General features: G+C 41.8%; 1 non-coding gene and 1 pseudogene across 1 annotated transcript; one reads left to right on the forward strand and one right to left on the reverse strand.

The window, feature by feature from the left end:
• The first annotated feature begins 1296 nt into the window (after positions 1–1296).
• Positions 1297–2029, forward strand: LOC101431008 (UAP56-interacting factor pseudogene; annotated as a pseudogene).
• Positions 2030–4091: 2062 nt separating this feature from the next.
• On the reverse strand, positions 4092–4226 carry LOC111761066 (small nucleolar RNA SNORA70). The gene has a single exon (XR_002794536.1). It is a non-coding gene; the product is annotated as a small nucleolar RNA SNORA70 (small nucleolar RNA).
• Between the last annotated feature and the right edge of the window lie 7010 nt (positions 4227–11236).

Genomic DNA, 11236 nt, shown 5'->3' on the forward strand with positions numbered 1-11236 from the left:
AGAATGAAAGAGGACCCCTACCTCACTCCTTATACAACGTTCAACTCAAAATGGATCAAAGACCTAAATATAAAAGCCAGGAACATAAAACTACTAAAAGAAAATGTAGGGAAACATCTCCAAGACCTTGTAGTAGATGATGGTTTCTTGGACTTTATACCCGAAGCATATGCAACAAAAAAGAAAATAGATAAATGGACCTCCTCAAAATTAAACACTTTTGCACCTCCCAGGACTTTGTGAAAAGGATAAAAAGGCAGCCACCTTAATGGGAGAAAATATTTGGTAATCTCATGTCAGATAAGGGTTTAATATCCAGGATATAAAGAGATGTTACAACTCATCAATAAAAAGACAAACAACCCCATTAAAAAATGGGCAAAAGACTTGAATAGACATTTGCCCAAAGAAGAAATACAAATGGCAAAAAAGCACATGAAGAAATGCTCAACATCAATAATGATTAGGGAAATGCAAATCAAACTACAATGAGATATAATCTCCAACCTATCAGAATGGCCACTATTAAAAAAGACAGAGGGAAGCAGCTGTGGCTCAAGCAATTGCGCTCCCATTTACCATTTGGAGGACCCGGGTTCAATCCCCAGGACCTCCTGGTAAAAAAAAAAAAAAGATAGGTGTCCCAGACCTGTGCAATGAGGCACAGGCCCCCATGCAACACACCAAAACGACGATGATGCAACCAGATAGGAAAAGGAGAAAAAAAAGGTGACAGAGGCATGGCCAAAAATACAAAAACAAACATCAACAATAAAAAAATCTGCTTGAAAAAAGACAGAACAAGTGTTGGAGAGGATGTAGAGAGAAAGGTACACTTATTCACTGTTGATGGGAATGCAGAATGGTACAGCCACTGCGGAGGACTGTTTGGCACTTCCTAAAGAAGCTGAGTATAGACTTGCCATGTGACCCTGAACTACCACCCAGAAGAACTGAGAGCAGTGACACAAACAGACATCTGCACGCCGATGTTCATAGTGGCCTTGTTCATGATTGCCAAAAGTTGGAAACAACCCAGGTGTCCATCAACAGATGAATGGATAAACAAACTTTCATCTATTCACACGATAGAATATTATGCAACTATAAGAAGAAATGAATTTGTAAAGCATATGACAACGTGGATGAACTGGTGGACATTATGTTGAGCAAAGCAAGCCAGACACAAAAGGACAAATACAATATGATTGTGTTACTATGAACCAATATATTGTGTTACATATTGTATGATTTTTTTAAAAATATATATTTTTTTCCAATACATTTACTTGAGAAATGTATGTTTTTATTCAACTGTTTTCTTTTTCTTTTTATTGTTTATATTTTCAGTTATTAAATGTACAAAATAAAGTTAAAAAAAAAAAATGGAAGGCAAACCTTCTGACACAAAATGAAGTGCAGAGGAAATTAGTTGGAGTTCTTAAGAGACCTAGCCAGTTAAACAGAAAAAAATAACATTCCAGCCAATTCTACCTGAAGTGGAAATAAACCATCAAAAAGACACATGTCAGGCAACTTTTCTTTTCAGAAGAGGCCTGAAGGTTCAGGCCCAGTTGAACACAGAAGAACTGCTAGATTATGTAGTACAAAGAGAACTCGTCAATGGCAGACTTGCACCACAAATGGAGGAACTTTAACTGTATCCATTGACAATCCTGGAACAGTGCAGTACCCTGAAACACAGAAACCACGACTAACTGATTAACTTGTACTGCTGTACCATCAATCTTGGCAAAGCAGGAGCAATCTGATACACGCAAAGTTCCAAAAAAGTGTCCCCTTACAATTTGACACAGTGTTGGAAAACAGACAGGAATGACTTTGAATGAGCGAGTGGGATTCTGAAGTTACCAAGAGCCATTCTCATGGTCAACAAAGGAGGAAGCCGCTTTCTAACTGTGGGATAGACCCCATGTCAAAGGGAGTTTCTATTAACTACTCTATTTGAAAAGTTGACTTGCTTACATAGTTTGTCATAGAAATTCAAGAAACTTTATTGCAAAATATTCACAAGACTAAATAACTTTATAATTTTTATTTTAAAGTTTTTTTTCAAAAAAAAAAAAAAGTATAAAATAATGTCCTGAAAAAACTAACAGGGAATATTATACCTATCTGTTCTTGAAGTTTTCATGGTTGGTTCAGCAGAATAATTATCTACCTGTCGTCTTTGGTTCCTCATGCAGCAGAAGAAAGCTAAAGATAGAAATTGACTATTTTTATCATAGTGGTATGTACTGTCTCATCTCCTGTGCCTTGTTTTTGGACCTTTCCATGGTAAATCTTGGTTTTGGAAATATGAATAGGTCCCTTTGTTGCTATCAGTTATACTTTAATGATGTTGATGTAATAAGTGCAGTTGCCTTTTCTTCATTAGAAATGTGTTTGTTTTTTAATTCATTAAAATTGGGGTTTGAAAATTTATGGGAATATCTAAAACTCACTTTTTCTTTTCAGGTAATGTTAGGTTAATTCCCCAGATTGGTAGATCTTTAGTGACAAACTTAAAAAAAAATGTGGCTCTAGGCATTAGTCTCAGTTTAAGATGTTGATGTTTGAAGGCTATAAATGCATATTTACACAGTTATCTGATAGGGCCTTGGAGAAGAAGGTCCAATGTAGAAAAATCTGATAGTTTGTGTTAAGTAAGTGAAGAAAGCATGAGTGGAAGTAGCAGATTGAAGAACAGGTAACTGACGTGAAAAACTTCAAAGCCCAGATTAAAGATATTCTGGCTGGATATGATGTAGTCTTGGGTCTAATGTCCACAAAGAATTTTTCAAATGATTTTTAAAAGAACTATAATTATCAGAATGGATTGAGTCCCTTAGATAAAGTCCTAGACTTTCTTCTTATTCATAAAGTTAAATTTTACAAGATTTTAAGTTTGCTAAATTAAGCACTATACAACTCAAAAAATAAAAATATTCTTGTCTTTGTCACAAAGATAAAAAATACAAAAGTGATAAGAAAGTTACATTATAACCTTGCTCTATACTTCTCGCTCCGATTTATTTTGTGGTATAAAGTTCAGGCATTTGTGGGAAGAAAGGAATTTGGTACCCCCTTCCCTCCCCAGGAATGAAGGGAGGAGTTAGCCTGTTAGGCAGGATCTAAGAATCCTCCGATAGTTGTACACTGCAAGTTTCAGGATAATGCCAAAATGCAGCAAAATCTTCCAGCTACAAGTTGTAACTTTGGTTATTATGACGATTGACCTTTAGTTTGCTATAATGTTAAAACCTCTAAATAGGTGTTAGTTTCTCTAGAGTATAATATTAGTGTTGACTTTTCCTATTTAAAACAAAAAACATCTATCACTCTTGCCTTGCAATGTATACTAAATTTCATTGCCATTCATATTCTTTGGATTTCTTATTGGTTTATTAAGAAGCTAGCCATGGAAAGCTGTCAGTTAACAGGTTCATGCTTATACCAAAGAATTAAATCTGATCCTAAGTATCTGGTATTTTGCCAGTACTTCTACTGATATGGGATTATCAGATCAGTCACCATATTTGAAAACAAACCCTAGTCTCTCCTTGGCTATTTTATGCTTTTTGTAGAGACTAAGGTACCATTTTAAAAGATTTTTGCAAGTTTGAATGTTTGTATTTGGTCCAGGAGCAATACATTTTTTTTTAGCATTTATTGTCATTTATTGGAGGGCACGGGTCAGGCAAGGACAGTGCTGGCAAAGCCCTCACAAATGCAGAGCCCACCACTTGTCCAAGGGGCATGGTTGGGGATGTATTTCACACCACAGACATCCGGGATGAGGCACTTCTCAGCCACCATGTCTTCAAATTTGTCAGGATTGAACTTGGTGAAGCCTCACTTCTTGGAATGTGGATTTTCTGGCGGCCAGGGAACTTGAACTTGGCCCTGCGCAGCGCCTCAATCACATGCTCCTTGTTCTGCAGCTTGGTGGAGATGGACATGATGACCTGGCCGATGTGGACCCAGGCCACCATCCCCTGAGGCTTTCCGAAGGCACCTCGCATACCCGTCTGGAGCCTAGATTGGGGATGGCATGAGATCACAGACAGAACCAGCAACACACAAAGAAGGGCTGGCTCCAAGGTCCCTTAGGGCAACCCGTACAGGCAACAGGCCACATACACTACCAAGGAGGCTGCTATCCGCAGCCACTGCACACCGGGCCCCCAGGGGGAGAGGGGGCCGGTCAGCTTAATTGCCTGCAGAAGGAACAATATGTTTTAGACTGGTTAGAATTATTGACAGCATATTTTAAAGCAAAGGGAAAACAATTGTACATGAGTTTCCTGTCTCCAGAACAATTTGTGAAAATATGGTGTAAAGATACTTTTTATTTTCCTGTTGATTTATTTTAAATATTGTACAGAGCTTTTTTTTTTTTTTAAGATTTTATTTTTATTTATTTCTCTCCCATTCCCAAATCTGTATCTCTTTTTGTTGCATCATCTTGCTGCATCAGCTCTCTGTGTGCACGGCGCCACTCCAGGGCAGGCTGCATTTTTTTGCACGGGGTGGCTGTCCTTGTGGGGCACACTCCTTGTGCATGGGGCACCCCTATGTGGGGGGCACCCCTGCGTGGCACGGCACTTCTTGCACACAGCAGCACTGCACATGGGCCAGCTCACCACAGTGGTCAGGAGGCCCTGGGTACCAAACCCTGGACCTCCTATATGGTAGGCGGACGCTTTATCAGTTGAGCCACATCTGCTTCCCTACAGAGGTATTATTAATGCCATTCTTTATGACAGCCTTAAAAATCTTCCCAAATATTGATATTAAGTGAATTAAACTTTTGTTTTTTGTGCATCTGTAATTTAATTTTCTTTTTAAATAAAATGTTGCCTTTGAGACAACTAAAAAGAAAAAAGGAAAAAAGAAAACATAGAGGCAAGAAGGCAGTGGGATGAACTAGTGCTGAAAGAGAACGATTGCCAAACAAAAATTTTCTGTCCAATGAGTCTGTCTTTCAAAAATAAGGGAAAGGGAAGCAGATTTGGCCCAATGGATAGGGCGTCTGCCTACCACATGGGAGGCCCAAGGTTCAAACCCAGGGCCTCCTGACCCGTGTGATGAGCTGGCCCACGCGCAGTGCTGATGCGCACAAGGAGTGTCGTGCCACGCAGGGGTGGCCCCCACATAGGGGAGCCCCACGTGCAGAAGTGCACCCTATAAGGAGAGCCACCCAGTGCAAAAAAAGTGCAGCCTGCCCAGGAATGGCACTGCACACACGGAGAGCTGACGCAGCAAGATGATGAAACAAAAAAAGACACGGATTCTGGGTGCCACTGACAAGAATACAGACAGACACAGAAGAAGATGCAGCGAATGGACACAGAAAAGCAGACAACTGGGGGGTGGGGAGGGAAGGGGAGAGAAATAAATTTAAAAATAAAATCTTTAAAAAAAATAAGGGAGAGGTGAGTGGATATAACTCAAGTGGTTGAGTGCCTGCTTTCCATGTATGAGGTTCCATGTAGGGAATTGGGGTGAGAGTTATTTCCCTTTACCTCAAATGCTGGACAGCCTACCATAAGCAGAAATGATCAGTACTCACAAATCCATGGGATTGAAACTGATAGCAAGTCTACTGGGTGTGGGGGTGCAGATGTGTCTCAAGCAGTTGAGTATCTGCCTCCCACATGGGAGGTCCTGGGTTCAGTTTCTGGTGCCTCCTAAAGAGGACAAGCAGACAATGAGCAGACAGACAAAGGAACCATCTCAGAAGGGGGGCAATAATTTTTTTTTTTTTTTTTAATTCTGGGGAATGGGTGTAGCTCAAATGGTTAAGGGCCTCCTTTCCATGTATGAGTTCCCAGGTTTGATCACCAGTACCTCCTAAAAAACAAACAAATGAAAAAACCAACTCTCATTAGGGAGCAAATGTAGGTACCTCAGTGGTTTAGTGCCTGCTTCCCATGTATGAGGTCCTGGGTTCAATCCCCAGTACCTCCTGAAAGGGGGTGGGAGGGAGATTAAGGCATTCTAAGATGAACAAAAGCTGAGGGAGTTTATCACCACTAGAAATTTACTACAAGCAGTGCAAAAAGGAATTTTTCAGACTGAAAGGAAAGAACACTAGATAGTAGTTCAAAGCAGCAAAAAGAAAGGTCTCTGGTAGATAACCATTTGGGTAATTGTCTTGTATTTTTTGGTATGTAATGCCCCTTCTTACCACTTACAGGTGCTAAAATGCAAATGCATAAAAAGTAATGATAAACCTATGGTTTTGAACATGCAATGTACAAAAACATAAGTGGTAAGAAGTACAAGAAAGGGGGTGGGACAGAGGAATAGAGGAACAGTTTTTGTGTATGCTACTAAAGTCAAGTTGGTATCAAATCAAATATGATTATTACATATTTAGGATGTTAACTTTTAACTGCATGGTAACTGCAAGGAAAATATATGAAAAATATATCCACATAGAAATAAGAAAGGACTTGCTATGGTACAACACACACACACAAAATTAAAGTGTGCATTAACCAAAGAATTGAGGGACAAAAAAAGGTGTAAGACTTTGCAGAGGCTAAATAGCAAAATGGCAGAAGAAAGCCCTGTATTATCAGTGGTAACTTTAAATGTAAATGAATTAAACTCTCCAGTCAAAAGGCAGAGATTGGCAGAATTGATTTTTTTTTTAAAAAGCATGACCCATTGTTCTTTCCCATCTATCCTCTGCAGTGCCTGCTCTGACCCTGGCCTCCTGCCCCCAGACTCGACCAGCAGCACTGTCCCCCAGCCTCACCCTGGTGTCAGATGCGAAAGCCTTTGCTTAAGTAACTAATCTGATCTCACTGGAGACATTTAAGCAAAGGTTGGATAACCACTTTTCCAGAACAGAAAGGGAAATCAGGCATTAGAAAACGTGATTAATAAACATACCAAAAGAATATGGCTGCACAAATACCAAGATGTGATCAGATAAAACACTTGAAAGAATTTCTTGGTATCTACAGTAAACTTACAGAAACCTGCTTTTTGGACTGTGTTAAACACCTCATAACAAGAGAAGTAAAACCTGAAGAGACCACCTGTTTAGAAATTTGCTTACAGAAATATTTTAAAATGACACAAAGAATATCCATGAGTTTTCAGGAATATATTCAGCAGAACTAAGTCCTGGCAGCCAAAGGAGGACTCCTTGGCTAACCACGATAGACAAGTCCTGATGGATGGACTTCTTTTTTTTTTTAATCTTTTTTTTTTTAAGATTTATTTATTTATTTTTCTCCCCTCCCCCCCTCCAGTTGTCTGTTCTCTGTGTCTATTTGCTGCATCTTCTTTCTTTCTTTTTTTTTTTTTTTTTTTTTAAAGATTTATTTTATTTATTTAATTTCCCCCCCTCCCCTGGTTGTCTTTTCTTGGTGTCTATTTGCTGCGTCTTGTTTCTTTGTCCGCTTCTGTTGTCGTCAGCGGCACGGGAAGTGTGGGTGGCGCCATTCCTGGGCAGGCTGCTCTTTCTTTTCACGCTGGGCGGCTTTCCTCACGGGCGCACTCCTTGCGCGTGGGGCTCCCCCACGCGGGGGACACCCTTGCGTGGCACGGCACTCCTTGCGCGCATCAGCACTGCGCATGGCCAGCTCCACACGGGTTGAGGAGGCCCGGGGTTTGAACCGCGGACCTCCCGTATGGTAGATGGACGCCCTAACCACTGGGCCAAAGTCCGTTTCCCTGCATCTTCTTTCTTTGTCCTCTTTTGTTGTTGTCAGCGGCTTGGGAATCTGTGTTTCTTTTGGTTGCGTCATCTTGCTGCATCAGCTCTCTGTGTAGGAGGCGCCATTCTTGGGCAGGCTGCACTTTCTTTCACACTGGGCAGCTCTCCTTATGGGGCGCACTCCTTGCGCGTGGGGCTCCCCTACGCGGGGGACACCCCTGAGTGGCACGGCACTCCTTGCGGGCATCAGCACTGTGCACAGGCCGGCTCCATAGGGGTCAAGGAGGCCAGGGACCTCCCATGTGGTAGACGGACGCCCTAACCACTGGGCCAAGTCCGCCGCCGGATGGACTTTCAATGAAAGATGGCACTGGAAATGAGGATTCATCTAATATAATCCCCTGAAAGCAGCAGCTACCAGGTTAAACCATCTGTCAGGGCATTTGAAAGCTGCCGGAGAAACAAAATTACTCTTTACCAAGAATAATCAAAATAGAAGGTCTTATTGTTCAATGAAAATAATAAGATACAAAATGTGTTGAAACTTTGATTCAGCAACTTGGTCATTTGAGTAAAAAAAAAAAAAAAACGCATTGTTTCTTCAATTGTGACTGCTAATTTTAAATCAAAACATGTGTTCAATCATGTATGAGAGAAATAATTTTATTACTAAAGTAAAATAAATGAAAATATCACTGTGCAGTTCTTTATATTATAGAATACCATGGTATCTGACTGGACTGTGGATATTTTGAAATGTTTTTCAATCATGATCATCCTCCAAACATTCTTGGTCATTCATGTCTGCCTCAAATTGCTGGTAAATACATAAAATAATTACTTGCTAATCATTTTGATGCATTACCCTTTTCTAACCTCTCTTATTTTGTGAGAATGAGTATAACACATTCTTATCCTAGCTATATTTCATACATCTTCAGGAAACATCTCATGTGAGACTAGCTTGGAAATGTTTAATAGTAGATCATTTTGCTTTAGCATACTCTGGGATTATTTTTGTTGTTTTGTGTTTTGTTCAAAGGCTAAGTGTCAAATCTAAGTGATCCCAAGTCAGACCAATAATATACAATTTATTCTCAGCCATGACAATTTTGGGTCATTCACACTTTTCTCTTATGTTCAGTGTAATAAAAAGTGAACCTAATTGGGAAGCAGCTGTGGCTCAATCAGTTGGGCTCCCATCTGCCATATGGGAGGCCCTGGGTTCATAGCCTGGGGCCTCCTTGGGGAGGCAGGCTCACCCACACGCTGTGGAGAGCCGCCACCCTGGGCGCCACAGAGTGCCACCAGCCCACAAGTGCCGCGGAGTGCCCGCAAAGCACCGTGGAGAGCTGACTCAGCAAGGTGATGCAACAGAAAGGGACACAAGCAAAAACACAGAAGAGCGTGCAGTGAATGGACATAGAGACCAGACAACAAGCAAACCACAAGGTGGCGGGGGGGGGGGGGGGGTGGATAAAGAAAAAAAATAAATACAGAAACAGAAGAACATACAGTAAATGGTCACAGAGAGGAGACAGCAAGCAAAAAGCCACAAAAAAGTGAACCAAATTTTAAAAAAAAAGAAAAGCATGCCCCAACTATATACAGTCTACAAAAGACACCTTAAATTCAAAGACATAAACTAGGTTGAAAGTGAAAAGATAGAAAAAAATACTCCATTCAAGTAGTAACGAAAAGAGAGCTGGTTAGTTGTACTAATATCAGATAAAATAGACTTTAAATAAAAATCTGCTCTGGAGGGACAAAGTCTTTATATACTGATAAAGGGGTCAATTCAACAAAAAATGTGACAATCATAAATATATATGCACCTAACAGAAGAGCTCCCAAATACATGAAGCAAATAGTGATAGATCTGAAGGGAGAAATAGTTGGTTCTACATAAAAAGTAGGAGACTTTAATGCATCACTTTCAATAATGGATAAAACATCTAGACAGAAGATTAATAAGAACTTACAAGACTTGAATGATACTCTAAACCAATTAGACATAATAGACATATATAGAACTCTTCACCCAACAACAACAGAATGCATATTCTTCTCAAGTGCGCCTGGATAATTCTCCAGGATAGACCATATCTTAGGACACAAGTCTCAAATTCAAAAATATTGAAATTATATAATGTATCTTCTCTGACCAAGATGTAATGAAGCTGGAAATCAGTAACAGAGGGAGAAATGGGAAATTAACAAATATGTGGAAATTCAACAATGTACTCTTAAGGAACCAGTGGATTAAAAAGGAAATCAGAGAGAACCAGCAAGATGGCCGCAGAGTAAGGAGCTCCTAGAGTCAGCTCCTGCTACAGGGCAGTTAGCAAACACCCAGACCTCTCTGGAGCTAGCTGAAGCACCTGTTTGGGGGTTCCAGGAGACCAGAAGAGCATCCTACAACATCTTTTAAGGAGTGGAAGGAGGAGACTACCCATTTGCAGAGAGGACTTGTAAGTAGAGCACTCCAAGCCACAGAGGCCAGTGCCCATCCTCCAAGGGAGGCACAAGCTGCCTCAGAAGCTGTTCCGCAACTGGAACGGAGAGCTCCACTTCCCCAAAACGGGGGAGGAAGAGACGGTTGGGCACCGATTTCAGCTACTGATGAGGAAATTCAGTGGGCTACAGTATAATCCTGAGAACAGCTAAAGTTTGAGCCTGTCCAAGGCAGAAAGAGGCCAGGAGCTGCCATCTTAACTCCGCACCTGGCATGAGGGGAAGCAGGGTGGACTGAATATCCCAGTGCTGGTGGGGACCAGCTTCTTTCCATCTAGATCATATTGCAGCTCTAGCCTAGGTCCCAGTGCCACCTCCATCAGGGAGGAAGCTGCGGGGACCTGCGCCAGCCTCTCTGGGAAATTACCAGCCAAGCCATGGAGGCCAGTGATTATCCTACTCTGGCAGCATGAGCTGCCCCAGGAGCTGTTCTGTGATGGGAATTGGAAGCTCCATTTCCCAAAAACAGGAGAGGAGGAGATGGTTGGCTGCCAATTTCAGCTACTTGGCTGGCTAAGGATAACCCTGGGAACAGCTGGGGTGTGAACCAGCCCAAGTCAGAAAGAGGCCAGTAGCCACCATTGTGACTCTGCTCCCAGCCTGAGAGGAAGCCGGGCTGACTGAGACTCTCAGTGTGGGCAGGAACCAGTTTCTTTGACGGAGGTCAGCCTGCAGCTTTAGCCTAGGCTTCAGCCCTGCCTCTGGCAGGGAGGAGGCTGAGGAGCCCTACACCAGCCTATGCAGGTACCGGCAGGTAACTTTGGCTGGCATAGACTGAAAACCAGAAGTCTACCAGGGCAACTCCAGTCATCTTGGACCTGAACTGCATAGATTGCTGCTCACACCTGCAGATCCATCCCTGCCCAAGGCAGGGGAGAAAGGGATGTGAAGCTTCATCAGTCTCTCTGGGCAACTACAGTCTAGGCCTGCACATGGATTATTCCACACAGCTGTGACTCTATCCCTACCCCTGGCAAAGGAGAAAGTTGGAAGAAGCTTCATTGGTCCCTGGCACAATGAGGGCAGCTTAAGCCTCCACAGCTT

Source organism: Dasypus novemcinctus, chromosome 26 (genome assembly GCF_030445035.2).
Source record: "Dasypus novemcinctus isolate mDasNov1 chromosome 26, mDasNov1.1.hap2, whole genome shotgun sequence".
Classification (NCBI taxonomy): domain Eukaryota; kingdom Metazoa; phylum Chordata; class Mammalia; order Cingulata; family Dasypodidae; genus Dasypus; species Dasypus novemcinctus.